The sequence below is a fragment of the Garra rufa genome, chromosome 15 (genome assembly GCF_049309525.1).
Source record: "Garra rufa chromosome 15, GarRuf1.0, whole genome shotgun sequence".
NCBI classification, from domain to species: domain Eukaryota; kingdom Metazoa; phylum Chordata; class Actinopteri; order Cypriniformes; family Cyprinidae; genus Garra; species Garra rufa.
In genome coordinates this window covers 322,738-338,742 of record NC_133375.1, presented here as the reverse complement: position 1 = coordinate 338,742, position 16,005 = coordinate 322,738, and the positions used below count along the sequence as shown (strand labels likewise).

The 16,005-nt window shown below is 32.4% G+C and overlaps 1 protein-coding gene across 1 annotated transcript in view; it reads left to right on the top strand.

Moving 5' to 3' along the window:
* The window catches only part of pdlim2 (PDZ and LIM domain 2 (mystique)), a 95,025-nt gene continuing 79,020 nt past the window's right edge, over positions 1-16,005 (top strand). The window contains exon 1 of the mRNA XM_073819239.1: positions 1-306. The gene's annotated coding sequence lies outside the window, so the exon portion shown is untranslated. The remainder of the gene's footprint in view (positions 307-16,005) is intronic.

Here is a 16,005-nt window from a genome sequence, read left to right as displayed (position 1 = left end):
GTGAGCGGGGAGTGCGCGCATGATGCTCCATCATCATCTCTACAGTGAAAACATACTCGGGAAAAGTTAGAAAAAAACTGGGCGGTGTGGGAATTTGGTCACATGGAGTGCACAGCTAAAAACTGACGCGCTGAAAGTGTCTCAATCAGGTCTGCATTAGGAAGCGGACTGAGTGTGACTTTGTAAAAGAAGAGCAGCGACTCTCTCCGAGCTCACACAGGACGCGTGCGTGCTTTTGACGTCACCCGCACAGGTGTCAAACGCAGAGTTGTGATTACTCCGAACCGCGCGACAACTACTTTCCAGGTAAGTGCTTGTTTTTCTTAATATTAGAAGTAAATATGAGTTGTATTTGTTTAGAAGTGATGTTTTGTCTCATCCTGTGCGTTTGGGTACTTCAGGTAAAGCGTGAGAAACATGGCATCAGTTCAGCATCCTTTAGTCTTTCCCTGTTACTGCTGCACTGTGTCACTTTAATCGCATCCGGAGTCTATACTGAAAAGCCTGAGAAACTGGAGAAAAACGAAATGTTTCAGCTTGTTTAACTGATGAAATGGATCTAATGCGCCATTTGAATCGACACAACAGCTGTAACACTGCATCTTAATTCAGAGGAGTAGTGAGCCTATAGTTCTCCATCACTCAAAGCACACTTTTCAGTGTGTTTTCTATTTTTAATACACAGTGGACCAAAATATTACTTTTGGGAGATTAAAAACTTTAAAAACACTAAAAACAGGAAGTTCAGACATATTTTTCTTGCTTATATAGAATCACAAAGGCCAAAAAGAACAATTGAAGCTAGGCGTTTAGTCTGATAATGTTGTTTTATTTATTATTTTGTATATTTAGGGGATTTTGTGGTAATCAGTTTTGTTTGTGCAGCAATTTATTGACTCTAAACAACTTTTTAGGCATAAACCTAAAAAAATATCCAACTTAAATTGTCATAAATCTGAAATGCTTTGGACCACAGACTTAAGTTTGGACTCTTTTAATAGAAACACTTGGCACATTCTTTCTGAAGTGAAAAAACCTAAAGTGCAATAAAAAGTTATGGAAGTAAAGTTTATTGTTATAAAAAATGCGCAAAACCAATAGTTTTAAATTTGATATGAAATGTATATATGTATTTTCCTAAACATGTTTTACTCAAAAATTGCAAGTCATTAATCTAAGCAAGTTGTGTTGCAAATTTGAGGTCCATGTCGCAAAAAAACCTGAAGCATAAACCTGAAAATAAAAATTTCAGCTTAAACTGTTATAAATCTTAAATGCTTTGGACCACAGACTTGAGTTTGGTCTCTTTTAATAGTAACACGTGGCACATTATTTCTGAAGTGAAAAAACCTTAAGTGCAATAAAAAGTTACTGAAGTTAAGTTTATTGTTATGAAAAATGCACAAAACCAGTAGTTTTAAATTTTTATATGAAATGTATATATGTATTTTCCTAAACAGTTTTACTCTAAGATTGCAAGTCATAAATCTAAACAGGTTGTGTTCCAAATTTGAAGTTGATATCGCAAAAAAAAAAAAAAAAAAAAAAAAAATCCTAAAACATAAACCTGAAAAAAAAAAATTCAACTTAAAATGTCATATATCTTAAATGCTTTGAAACACTTTTTTTTTTATAGAAACACTTGGCAGATTATTGCTGCAGTGAAAAAATTTAAGTGAAATAAAAAAGTAGTTTTAGAAGTCTATCATTATGACAAATGCGCACATATATTATAAATATTATTATTATTTTTTTAATTCCCAAAATTGAGTTTCTTAAACTTAAAACCTTAACTTGTTCTAAATTTGAGGTTGTTATCACAAAAAAAACAACAACTGAAGCATAAACCTGAAAATGATATTTTCAACTACCTCGTAAATCTGGAATGCTTTGGAGTCTTATTTTATAGAAATACTTGCCAGATTATTGCTGAAGTGTTAAAAACTTAAAATGACATAAGTTCTAGAAGTCTATGAAATATGCACAAAAACACTAGTTTTGAATTTTACATGGAATATTATTATTTTTTCCAAAGCATGTTTTACTCTAAACTAAACAAGTTGTGTTCCAAATTTGAAGTTGATATCGCAAAAACTGGCTTTTCTGAAGTTTTCATTCTGGCACAGTACAAAATGATTCCACCATGAAATTGGTTTCCCGTTAATTCCCAATGTGGCCATTTTTGGCGGTTTCTTTCAGGATGATTCAACCTTTTAGAACCATGTCCATTGTTTATGTATTTATTTTTTGTGTCCAAATAGCACGTGCCAAAACTTTTACCAATTTAGTACCATTCTGTTTAAGTAAAAATTCTAAAATATGAAAATGTTAAGCTTTTCAGTCAAAGATGACCAGAGGATGCCAGAAGGTTAAACATGTTGATGGAGGTGGAAATCCTAATGGAGAGTGGAAAACCTTAGGACACCCTTACACTTTAAACATGTCCTTCAAAACATAACCAGATGTTATTCCATATGAAGCTTTAAAATGCATTACATTAGAAGGAAATCAGAACTGGACGGGTGAGAGACCAGAATACAGTAGCTAATGTAATGTAAAGCAACTGGAAACACTTGATTTTATGTGCTGATGATGCTCAAAAAATGTTGTCTAGGTAGGGCAGCTCACTTGGTTTTAAGATGCATACTTCTGCTTGATATTTGCTTTTAAATAGACTGTGATTCATCAGTGCATTTGTTTTTGCACAGTTGTTTTTAATATATTAAAGAATTTCAGTGAAATTTCTTGAATGCTGGTTGGGGTTTTGCCTCGGGACAGTCTGGAATGTTTCTGATTCAGTTATGCAGAATAATGTGAAAAGTTACAGATTAAAGTCCAAACCCACATGGCCCGCCTCAAAAATCATTATACGTCTGACTTCTTCAAAGCTGCATTAAAAATCACCAGTTTCTACTAGTTGCTCCTGTTTTGTTGCTCTTTGCAGGTTTAAAGTGAGTAGAATGCAGCTTTGAGACTGGGCCCTGAATGTGAATGATGACTGAGCAATACTTTTGAATTGATGGGAAAAAGCCAGACGTGTTTCTGTACTCACGTGTCTATGCATTGACCAAACCCATTCAGAGACCTATTGTACCTCTCTATTGTCTCCACCTGTGCAATTCTTCTAAACCCTCAATTCGAGCTTCTCCCTTACAATTACTGGGCTTTACCAAACGTCCATCAGCCCTAAACGCACTTTCATCTCATTCATGTTTTAAATAATTAATTATTTTTTTTAATTTAGCATGTTTTTTGGCATGACATTTATTGGCACTGTAAAAAACAATATTATTGTTTAACATATTAATTTCTAGTGTTAACAAATTAATGTCAGTAGCAGGGTTATTGTTAACTAAAAATAGGGATGCACTGAAATTTCGGCAGCCAAAAATTGTCAGCTGAAAACAGCATTTTTGGTTTTTGGCCCGAAAAAAGAAAAACCACAGAAAATATCAGCCGGAAATATATGGCAGTGTCCACTCTCGCTCTAGCCATTGTGACTGTGCGTTTTCATGCATTAAAACTGAGTTAAATTAAAAAATCACACAATGATTTCGGATTATTTAATAAAATAGTAAAAAAAAAATTTCGGTTTCGGTTTTTGGCCAAGCGCATCTAGAATTTTTGGTTTTGGCCCAGAATTTTCATTTCAGTGCTTCCCTAATCAATAAGACTGTTTTAAAATAAAGATTTTTCATTGAAAAAAGCTGAAATAATTAAATGAAAAAAAAAAAAAAAAAAAAACGTGAAATGATAATAAAATTTAGATTAAGTAAATGATAATTAGAAATTATAGCACTAAAATAAAATATAAAAATAAATAATAACCTAATAAATCTAAAAATGAATCATTAATGGTAATATTGAAAAAAAAATAGTAAAATTGACAAAAGCACATAAAATATAAAAAATGAAGTAGTGTTAAATTGAAATACAAATAACAGTACAGAATAAACATTAAATACAGTCAAACTGAAATTAGTAAATTACTAATTTAGTATTTTGTTGTAAAAAGTACTTCAGTGATCTTTGCTTTATTTACAGCTTCTAAAGATAATTGTTTACATTGTTGACATTTGAAAAATGAAAACCATGAGGACCTAACTTGTAAATAATATTAAATACAATTCATTTGGTGGGCCAGTCTTAAGCTTAAGAATTTTTGCACATTAAAAAATATATACAACCTTACATTGAGTTAATCACGTTTACACACTGCCTCCAAAACTTTCGTTCATCATAAAAAAATTGGGTTCAATTATCGGCATTTTTTACATTTATAGCAAGCATTTTGAGAGGTGTTTTGACAATGCAGACCCACTGTGATGTTCTGTGCGTGACGAATTTGAATGAATACGAAAAACTGCATCTTTCAGAAATTTTGGACTCAGTTTGACTCAGTCTTTGGGAATTTGGGTTGGTGTTGTAAAAACACAATCGCAAGCATGCCTTTTAGCTTTTTCTCTCATCTTTCAGCTCTTTCATCATGAGTCATGTTTTTTTATGGGATTTGTACCCAAGGATTACGCATCCTAAATCCAATTCTGTGCCGGCTAAGCTATAAAGCAAGCTTGTTACGCCCATAAAGCGAAACATATGGAGCTGTAATCATAACTGTGTACTAAAATGACTGCAAGTGCTCACTGTTTTACAGCCTCTAGTGTTCATTTCTGTTGGAAACTGCAGCTTGCATTTTCGTCATGAGATCAGGTAGAAGCGAAATGCCAAAGTGCATAAAAAGTTTCCCATTTTTAGTTAAAAACAGTGTTGTGTAAACATCCCCTGAAACTCCTCCTCTGAGAACGAAGCATTCTTGCTCTCTCAATTCAGATATACCCAGAGTGCTAATAGGCCGTGGAAGACATAACAACCACAAACATGTCTTATAATTGCACATGTCTCTGGACTAAAACCCGGTCAGCTGTACGATAAATCACCCGCATATGGAGACCACCAAGGGAAGTACCAGTACAGTTTATGGCTTTGATAGTCAACCGAACCACAAAATAGCATCCCATACATAGCAGCGATTCCATACAGTTCCATATTCTGACGGCTATTTCATAGCGGGCACCAAGCTGAACTTTTTTTTTTTCTTTGAAAACCACAGTTTTTGGATGCTTTCAGCATATGCAAAGTCTCTTTGGTTTAGCAAGAATTTGCACCACATGCTCAAATACACAGGAAACTGCCTGCTCTGATATGATCTGTTGTCAGCTGCTGATGATGAAAGAGACTGAGTGTCTCTTTCATTTCATAATTGAGTGCACGTCTTTTCTTTTATCTGCAGAAAAGCTTCCCATGCAAAAGAATCCACAGGAGGTGCACAGGCATGCATTTGTTTTGGTTCTAAAGGTGAATAATCCAGATTATATTGAAGTGCGTTCACACGCATGACGCTTGCAAAGAATTTGGCAACTGTAAAACTTGTACTAAGTTCCAAATGTGAAAATATAGCATCTACTCCATCTACTTTTGCGTTAAACAAACTGGTCAAACGAGGTAAATGTTTGATGTTTAGGTTCTCATTGACTAAGCAACATCTTGATGTATTTATATAATCTGCCTGCTGTTCTTCAGAAACATCCTTCAGGTCCCACAAATTCTTTGGTTTTCCAGCATTTTTGTGTATTTGAACCCTTTCCAACAGTTACTGTATGATTTTGTGATCCATCTTTTCTTTTCTGTTCATAAGCTACTATTACAGGATGTTTAAACACTCACTGATGCTCCAGAAGGAAACACAAAGCATTAAATTTTTTTGAATTTGAAGATCAGGGTAGATTTTAAACTTAACTTGTCTTCTGGGAAACCCAACATCTTCTGTAGCCTCTGAAGGGCAGTACTAAATAGAAAAACTATGATGTTTAGGCAAAATAATGAACACATCTTCATTCTGTTCAAAAGTTTTCACCCCCTGGCTCTTAATGCATTGTTTTTCTTTCTGGAGCATCAGTGAGTATTTGAACCTTTTGTAATAATTGCATATGAGTCCCTCAGTTGTCCTCAGTGTGAAAAGATGGATCTCAAAATCATACAGTCATTGTTGGAAAGAGTTCAAAAACACACAAATGCTGAAAAACCAAAGAATTTGTGGGACTTTTCTAAAGAACAGCTGGCAGTTTAAGTATGACTGCATCTTTAATGAGGCTTATTTGCATAACACACGCCCAAAACATCTCTATATAAGGGCAACAAGTAGCGTGTCATTCTCTGCAAAAGTGCTTGTGTTTTTCATTTCTAGTAGTCCGGTTGTTTGTGTGCACAATGTGGTATCTCGTTGCTGAATTTCTGTCTCTTACCACATTTCCTGTCAGCCTTCTCTCTGTTTTGTAGCATTTGAGGGCTGTCTGTGTTCTTATTTGAAGGCAGTGAACAGGATAATATGGTAGTCGTAATGATGGCGTATGTCTGTCTGCACCACAGGCTCTCTGTTCAGGGCAAAATCTAGCTTGTGTTTTTGAGCTGTAATTGAGGCCTAAAACCTATGCTCGATTGCAGCCGTACTTTTTAGCAAAAACTGGGTCTTCTCTAACCACTTCCTTTGAAAATAGTCACGACAGAATTTAACCACTGCTCATCCTTGCTATCGAGTCAGTTCTGAATTCGTTGTTGCTATTGAGTCAGATGTGAATTCATGGCTGTGTCTGCAAATATAGAGAAGTGCAATCTTGTTTTTGTGAAGGGAGAAGCCTGCAGACTGGGTCTGGATTGAGGCTTCATCTGTATTGTGGTGAGCTCATGTAGACACTATTGCTATTTAAGAGGTTTTGATTCATAACTCTATTTAATTTTTGCTTTTAATTTTATTTAAATGCAATTTTAATTGAATTTGATTTCAGTTCAAGATTATTCTTATAATTAACTTGACTTAAAATTAACTTTTAAGGTAATTTATTTCATTTAAATGTAAATTTTTAATTTAATTGATTTAATCTTTAATTTGATAAATTTAACAGTTACATATTTGATTAATTTAATTTAGTTAAATTTAATTAATTTGATTTAAATTAATTTTTTATCTTATTGCAATTTAATTTACATTTGTGTAACTTTAAATTTGTGTAAGCTTTTTTATTTTCAATTGTTAATGTACTGTAACTGAATTTTAATATAATTTAATGTAATTTAATTTATTAATTTAAATGTAAATTTTAGTGTAATCTAATTTTAAATTTTAATTTAGCTTAATGGAATTTATTTAATTTACATTTATTGATTTTTGCATTTGATTTAAGTCATTTTAAATGTAAATTACTGAAATTGTTCAGTAGCATTTTAATTTGATTTAAATTTATTTTAATTTAACTTAATTTCAACTTTAGCTTAGTGTCATTCTTAATTTACATTTATGTAACTTAATTTTTACATTTTTTTTATTTTGCTGTAATTGAGTTTTAATTTAATTTAATTTATTGTTTGATTTGAGTTTAAATATAACTTGATTTAATTCTTTAAATGTAAATTTCAATTTTTAAAAAAGTTCAGTAGCATTAAATTAACTTTTTAATTGTGTAATTTCATGTTTATTTATATGTAATTATATAATTTCATTTAGCTTAATGTCTTTTATTTAATTTACATTTATGTAAATTGCTTTTTAATTTTATTGTTTTACTGTAATTGAATTTTAATATAATTTAATTTATTTTGCACTTGGTTTGAGTTGGTTGGTTGAATTGAACTTAAGTATTTTTTTTATTTAAATTAATTTCATTTTTTTAATTATGTATAGTAGCATCTAATTTCAAATTTTAATTTAGTGTAATTAAATTTAATTATAGCATTTATTTAACTTAATTTAATTAATTTAATTTACGTTTATCTAACGCTTTTAATTTGTTTTCTATTTTACTGTAACTGAATTTAAATGTAATTTGACTTTTGCATTAAATTTGAGTTTAAACTGAGTTTAATTTGATTTACCTCAATTTAAAAAAAAAAAAAAAAAATTCATTTTTTGAAAATAAAATAAAAATAAATGGTTCAGTAGCGTTTTATGCACATAAGGAATATTTTGCTGTGGTATTTGAGAATCATGACACTTCGCTAGTATTGCTACAAACGACTGAAATATTGCTGTCGTGACAGTCCTACATTATTCTATGGCTTGTAAACCAAAGGACCACCATAGCAGCCTATTAACTAATAATTTTCCTTCCAATTTTTTCAAGCCTTCTGTGACTTTGTGGCCTGTGGCTAAGAACATATACTTGTCAGAACGCAGAGCCTGTGAATACCTCCTGCTCTTGAGTCATGATCATAATATCTTGTTCTGTCTCTATGACAGCCAAACAAATCAAACATAACAGCAGAGAAGTGAATTGCTTTATGTAACCCACGTCACGAAGATATAAATACCCAATATCGAAAACTCACGCTAATTATCCACCGCTGGAATGCAGAATTGTAATGATTCATTCAGTGAAATTTTGAAATGCCAACACATCGTCCGTCCATTGTTCAGACTGAGCTCACGTCTTCAATTGTTCATCTCCACCCAACGCCCTTTGCGTTTCTTTCTTCTGGCTGTGCCATGTTGTTTGATGTTTCTACATCAGTAATGGGATGGCAGGTATCAGCGTTGACTCACTGTCACTGAATGTGATAAGAATGGGAGGAATGTTTTATTCTGCCGTGTTTTAACCAGAACGGGGAGGTGTTGTGTTGTTGTGGCGCTCTGGGTGTGTGTTGGGCAGGTGTGACAGTGTTAAGCTCATGGGAGTGGATCATGGGAGAAACAGCACAGCGTGTTCGGTAGGTTTGGGGTGTGCGGCTACACTATACACTCAGTGTATTGATTTATTACTCTATGGCTCATACTTTGAATCCTTTTAATAGTAATACTTGTTACTTTAAGTCTGTCTCAAGTCTGTAGCGTGATCTGAACTCAGATCACACCCTGGTCACATTGTTTCTGGCTGAGACGCTAGCAATGCCAAGGTCGTGAACTGAAATGTGGTGTCACATTTGACTTCGTGGTGATGGGAGGGGAATGTGTAGTTTTAGCTGTCAAATACATTTCACAGTTCCTGATGCCAACTTTACTTTCATAGCAAGAATTTATGTTACTGAACACTCTTTTGGTATGTTAAGTATTAATAAATAATGGTTTGCAGTCGAAAAAAAGTTTTTTTTCCATACAGTTGAGGTCAAAAGTTTATACCCCCTGGCAGAATCTGCTAAATGTTATTTATTTTAGCAAAATAAGAGGGATCATACAAAATGCATGTCATTGGTTATTTAGTACTTACCTGAATAAGATATTTCACATAAAATGTTATAGTCCACAAGAGAAAATAATAGCTGAATTTATAAAAATGACCCTGTTCAAAAGTTTACATACACTTGATTCTTAACACTGTGTTGTTACCTGAATGATTCACAGCTGTATTTTTTTTGTTTAGTGATAGTTGTTCATTAGTCCCCTGTTTGTCCTCAACAGTTAAACCACCTGCTGTTCTTCAGGTCCAACAAATGCTTTGGTTTTCCAGTGTTTTTGTCTATTTGAACCCATTTCAACAATGGCTGTATGATTGTGAGGTCCATCTTTTCACACTGAGGGACTCATATGCAACACTTACAGAAGGTTCAAAACGCTCACTCATGCTTCAGAAGGAAACACGATTCATTAAAAGCTGGGGGTGAAAACTTTTGAATGGAATGGAGATGTGTACATTTTTCTTATTTTACCTAAATATAATTTTTTTTTTATTTAGTACCGCCCCTCAGAGGCTACAGAAGATACTTACTTGTTTCCAAGAAGACAAAATAACTTAAATTTACCCTGATCTTCAAATTAGAAAAGTTTTCACCCCCCAGCTCTTAATGCATCGTGTTCCTTCTGAAGCATCAGTGAGTATTTGAACCTTCTGTAATAGTTGCATATGTCCTCAGTGTGAAAAGATGGATCTCAAAATCATACAGTCATTGTTGGAAAAGGTTTAAATACAAAAAAAAACAAAAAAAAAAACAGCTGTGGATCATTGAAGTAACAACACAGTATTAAAAATGTATGTACACTTTTGAACAGGGTCGTTTTAATAAATGCAACAATTATTTTCTCTTGTGGACTATATGAAAACGTCTCTTTATATAAAATATCTTATTCAGGTCATGACTAAATAATAATAATAAAAAAAAAAAACATGCATTTTGTATGATCCCTCTTTTTTTTGTCAAATAATTAACATTTTGTGGATTCTCCAAGGTGTATGTAAACTTATGACCTCAGCTGTATAGTGGACTTTAATGGGAGCCAACAGGTTGAAGGTCCAAATTTGCAGTTTTAATGCAGCTTCAAAGGGCTCTACACGAAGGGTATTATCTGTCTAAATACACATTTATATACTTTTTAACCACAAATGCTCATCTTGCATTAGCTCGAAGATGCGCATGTGCATTCTTACGCATTATGTAATCACGTTGGAAAGGTCATGCGTGACATAGGCAAAAGTACCAACCAAGAGTTTGCAAAGTGAGCATGCATACAAAAGTCAATTACCCTTTACAAAAAAGGTAAAATGGCTATGTCAGGTGATTTTTGAAGTCTTTCACCCTACCTTAAGTTTTTGAACCAAGGTACACAGATGAAGAGCTAACTGCCATGACCTATCCAACATGATTACGTAAGGTGTCAAGTCAAGCAAGTGCAAGACAAGTGTTTGTGGATAAAAAGTATATAATTTATTTATTTATTTATTTTTTTTTAGAAAATAACCGATCGTTTTACTAGATAAGGCCCTTATTCCTAGTCTGGGATTGTGTAGAGCCCTTTGAAGCTGCATTGAAACTGCAGTTTGGACCTTCAACCTGCTGATTCCCTTTGAAGTCCACTCTATAGAGAAAAATCCTAGAATGTTTTCCTCAAAAACCTTCATTTCATTTCGACTAAACACATTAAAAAACATTAACATCTTGGATGACATGGGTGTGAGTAAATTATTAGGAAATTTTAATTTAGGAGTGAACTAATCTTTTAATTCTTTAACTTAATTGAACCGACTAGTGCAAAAGTTAGTCATGTGTGAACATGGGTGAAATGAATGTGTGCGTGCATCATATCTGATTCCTCTGTTCTTCAGAAAGACTGAGATGTGGAAAAATCCTGGCTATTTTAGAGCTGTTGAATGACTTTGAGCTGTGTGTGAGTGAGCAAGTGAGTGTATGCTAATATTCCAGGCCACATCTGCTGTTTTGATCATGTCATGTAGTATTGTTATACCAGAAATCTTCATTCACATCTTCCACCAGATTTTAGATGTAATCCAAAGCAACAGCAGTAAAATGAGGGCAAAGTTTAGGAATATATCCTCGCACAGGCACACAAACACTTACTAAAAACATTTGCTTCTTCATCCAGAACTGTTACATAACTGCTTCCTATATAATGACTTTCCCACAGATCTGAATACTAGACTTGGAGAACAGCTTTTTGACCTGTCACTCAAGGTGTTTGCTGTGAAAATAAAATAATTATTCAGCTTTTTAAACCTTTCACAATTTTTCTTGACTAAATGCCAGACAGAGACTCACCTCAGGGTAAATATGTGCGCAAAACACAACATTCGCTAGGTTAAACTCAACACTAATTTAACTACTTGTTCAAACAGGATGCTCATAGTGTGTTTTGATTTGGTAAAGCTTATACTTTTTAATACTTTGCTAACACTTTTTACAAACAGGAGATGATCTTTCAGTTTGAAACCTGGAATGCCTTCTGATGACTGTAGTATATAGAGGAGCAGTAATTACTGCACAACCAGAAATACTGACATTTCTTAAAGTTACTGGATGTAAGGCTTGCACTGAATATCTAGGGTTCTTTTTCAGTTTCAATATCCTCATTTGCATGCTATTTCAGTCAGAGAGCTTCCTGGCTGACCTTACTGTCTGGTCACTCAGTTTTTACTCTGAAGGAAGCAGAATGGGCTTTCTGTAAGCATTTCAGAGTAGCATCTGAAATGAAGAATTGGTGTCAGAGTTGGAAAGAATTAAAAAGCTTGGTAAAGTACTTTACGTTTAATAATATAGTACAAACAGGTGATTTCATTTACAGATCTGTAAATTGAGCTAAAATATTGTCCAGGTGGTTGAATGTTGGAATCATATTTCATCCAAAAATTGTCATAATTCTGTCATTATTTTCATGACTGTTATGCAAAATGAACATTTTGTGTCTGGTTTTTCATTTATACAATGCAGTGCAATTAAAAAAAAAAAAAAAAAATCTTTCATTTACAGTGAGTTGAAAATCTTTGAAATTTAGCAAAGATTTAGAAAATCTTTGACCTGAGATATAGCAAATCTCAACTGTTTGATTATATCATCACATAATTCAAAGTGTAAACTATATTATCGCCCAGCTCTAATCTGCTAAATGCAACTATAAGGCATGAAAATATTAATCATAAGTTTGGGATCAGTACGATTTAAAAAAAAAAAAACAGTGATATTATGAAATATTATTGCAATTTAAAATAGCAGTTGTCTATTTTAATATACTATAAGCAAAGCTGAATTTTCAGCATCATTACTCCAGTTTTCAGAGTCACATAATCAATTAGATTCAGAAATCATTTTAATATGCTAATTTATTATAACTGTTGGAAACAGTATTGCTGCTTAACATTTTTAAGGAACCTGTGATACTTTTTAGGATTCTTTGATAAGTTAAAAAGAAAAGTGTTTATTCAAAATAGAAATGTTGTTACAACAAACACTACAATTCAAAAGTTTGAGGTCAGTAATTAATACTTTTATTTAGCAAAGATGTGTTAAATGGATAAAAAGATTTCTATTTCGAATAAATGCTGTTCTTTTTAACTTTTTATTCATCAAAGCTGAAAAACAGTATTACAGGTTTAAAAAAAAAACAAATTAAGCAGCACAACTGTTGCTAACATTGATAATAAATCAGCGTATTAGAATGATTTCTGAAGGATCATGTGACACTAAAGACTGGAATAATGGATGATGAAAATTCAGTGCGGTGTCACAGAAATAAATTCTATTTTAAAGTATATTAAATTAAGAAACCACTATTAGAAGTTGCAATAATATTTCACAATCTTACAGTTTTTTTTATATATTTTTGATCAAATAAATACAGCCTTGATGAGCATAAGAGACTCCATTAAAACTATTCCTGATCCCAAACCTTTGAACGGCGGTGTGTAGACAAACATTGTGGTTTTCTCCACACATAAACGATTCAGTACACAATTTGATTCAAAACAGTTAATGGGTGTCAAATCTAAAGCTGCAAAACAATTAGTCGCGATTAATCGATTCATAATTAAAGTTTGTTTGCATACTTTGTATGTGTACTGTGTATATTTATTATGTGTATATATATATAAATACACACACACACACACACACACACACACACACACACACACACACACACGTATGTATATGTTTAAAAAAATATTTGTATTTGTTATATATAAATGTAAATGTTTTACATATAAATCAAACATATTTTTCCTTAATGTATACGTGTATTTATATATGTAATAAATATACACAGTACACACATAGTATCCAAACAAAGTTTTATTTTGAATCGATTAATCGCAACTAATCATTTTTCAGATCTAGACACATTTTTAGTACTAAAATTCTTGTATTTAAATAAACGTGTGTGAAATGACTTCTTGTCGGGTTTTGTGAGCTTGTACCGTTTCACTATCCTCAAACTTGCTTCGTAATAATAGGTGCTAAAAGTCTTATGTTTGGCATGTCAGGTTTCACCGCTCTTTAGCCTTTTCTCAGAAATCCTCTGACCTTCTCAAGTTTAAACTAAGTGCCAATGTACCGTACCAAAAAGGCAGCTTTACGCGTTCTTACTTTCACAGACACCAACACCCCCTCACTTGGATGTGAAACAGTTGTAATTATGCACATGTTTTTTTACAACCTCTCAGCTCAATTCCTGCTTAGAATATTTTGGTTATGTAAGTGTGAAATGTTGTTTTCCTCATGACCTAGAGGCATAAAATTGCACTAAAATGACAACCATTGCAATTTCGGTAAAAACGCTATTGAACTGTGCTATAAAAGACAAAATGGGTTGAGAATATAAGCAGAAACGAATATGATAACAGAAACTTTGACAAAATGTCTAGTCACTACTATTATTCTTGAAGTACTCTAGGTGTGGCATACTACCATAAAATGATAAAGGCTAACTATTTTCATGTAAATTTTAAATTTAAATACTTCCTTGCATATCTACGTATTTGTATTGACTTTTTGCACTGACTGCATCAAGTGTAGCATTTATTTATTTATTTCCCCCAGAATCATATGTCTCTATTTTTGGTTTTCATTTTAATTTCTATAATTGGTCTAGAACTTATTTTAGTGCATCCCTTTTCTAAAGCCGTGACTCATTCACATCAACGCCACCCATTCCATTCAGATCCAGGATTACTGGCTTTTCATCTGAAACTAGTTCTTGTAATAGTTTACATACCATTCTTACAGTTCTGAGGTATTTGGATTTATTCTTGTGTTATGTCATAACACTATGCCTCATTTTAAATTAAAATGTCATGCAAGATTTAGGAAAGTTGGTCAGTTTGAACCAGCACTACCAGTCCCTGATGTCCCTACCCTGATAGCTGTGTCATGGACTGATGTTTGTTGTTAGGAAACATTTTCAATGAGCAGAGTCCTTTCACTTTGTTCATAAGAAAAGCAAGAGGATCAGCTTATTCAGTGTTACTATGCAGTTAGTATTACACAGCATTTACTATGTGTCTAAATGTGCATAGCTGGTTCACCGGTTTGCCAGTTTTCCGTTCTCACATCTCCTTAAGTTTCCTCTTGCTGAAGTAAAAGGAACTCAAGCTAATGGTCTTTTGGCAAATGGCAGCAAATGTCAACATGGAAACATGGACTCTCCTAAACCTGTCTTTTATTTTTAAGATGCAAATACTTTCACTTTCTCAGTCAGCCGAACAATGTCTATTTTTATCTTGTAGAGCTGCCCTCCCTGCCTTTCCTTCCTTGATTATGAAAATTTTCACTGAAAAATGTTTCAACTCTTGAGTGTTTGTTGTGGATTAGTAAAGTGCTAAAATCTTGTCCTGTTAATAAATTAAAATAGATGTCCTGTCTAGTTCAGGTTGGTTTTCTTGCAATTTGGCAACCACTGTCAGATCATTTCCCTGTTTAATACTGTGAATCAGCTTTGAAACAATCTTTATTGCACAAGTTTTATATATAAAGGTGATGACCAATTTTTGTGCATTTCTGTTTATATGCATGCTTTTTTTTTGTTTATTTAATTTTTTTTGTGTGTTTTTGAAGGAAGACTCAGAATGTAGTAAAAACTTATTATTAAATATTATTACATAAACCATTCTCTTTTCATATAGTTTAAAATGTAATTTATTCTTGTGATGCAAATCTAAACTTTTAGCATCATTACTCCAGTCTGTGTCATATGAAATCATTAAAATCTGGCTCAAAAAAAATTCTCATTCTTGCAGAATAAAAGTATACATTTTTTTAAATGTTTTTGAAAGAAGACACAAAATGCAATAAAAACAGTAATTGTTAAATATTATTACATTAAAATATAACAATATTCATATTAAATTTCTATACTACTTTGTCTGATTTTGAAATGAAAGCTAAAATTAGTTTAAATCCAAGTCATTTTAGGCATAACATTGTAATGTACATTATGAAAAATTTTACTACAAACTTTTATAAAACAAACAAAATATTTGGGCAAAAATATATAATTTACATGTTGAAAATTAGATTTTCATATAAAATTGTCTAATTTTAAAATAAAAAATAAAATTAGTTTGAATTCAAGCCAATTTGGAAAAAAACTAAAACAAAGTATAAAAAGGTATAAAACATTTTTTATACTTCTATTAATTTTATACTATTTTGTCTGGTTTTAAAATGCAAAAAAACAAACCAAAAAAACCCCCATCAGTTTAAATAAGTTATTTTGGGCAAAAAAAAAAAAAAATGCAA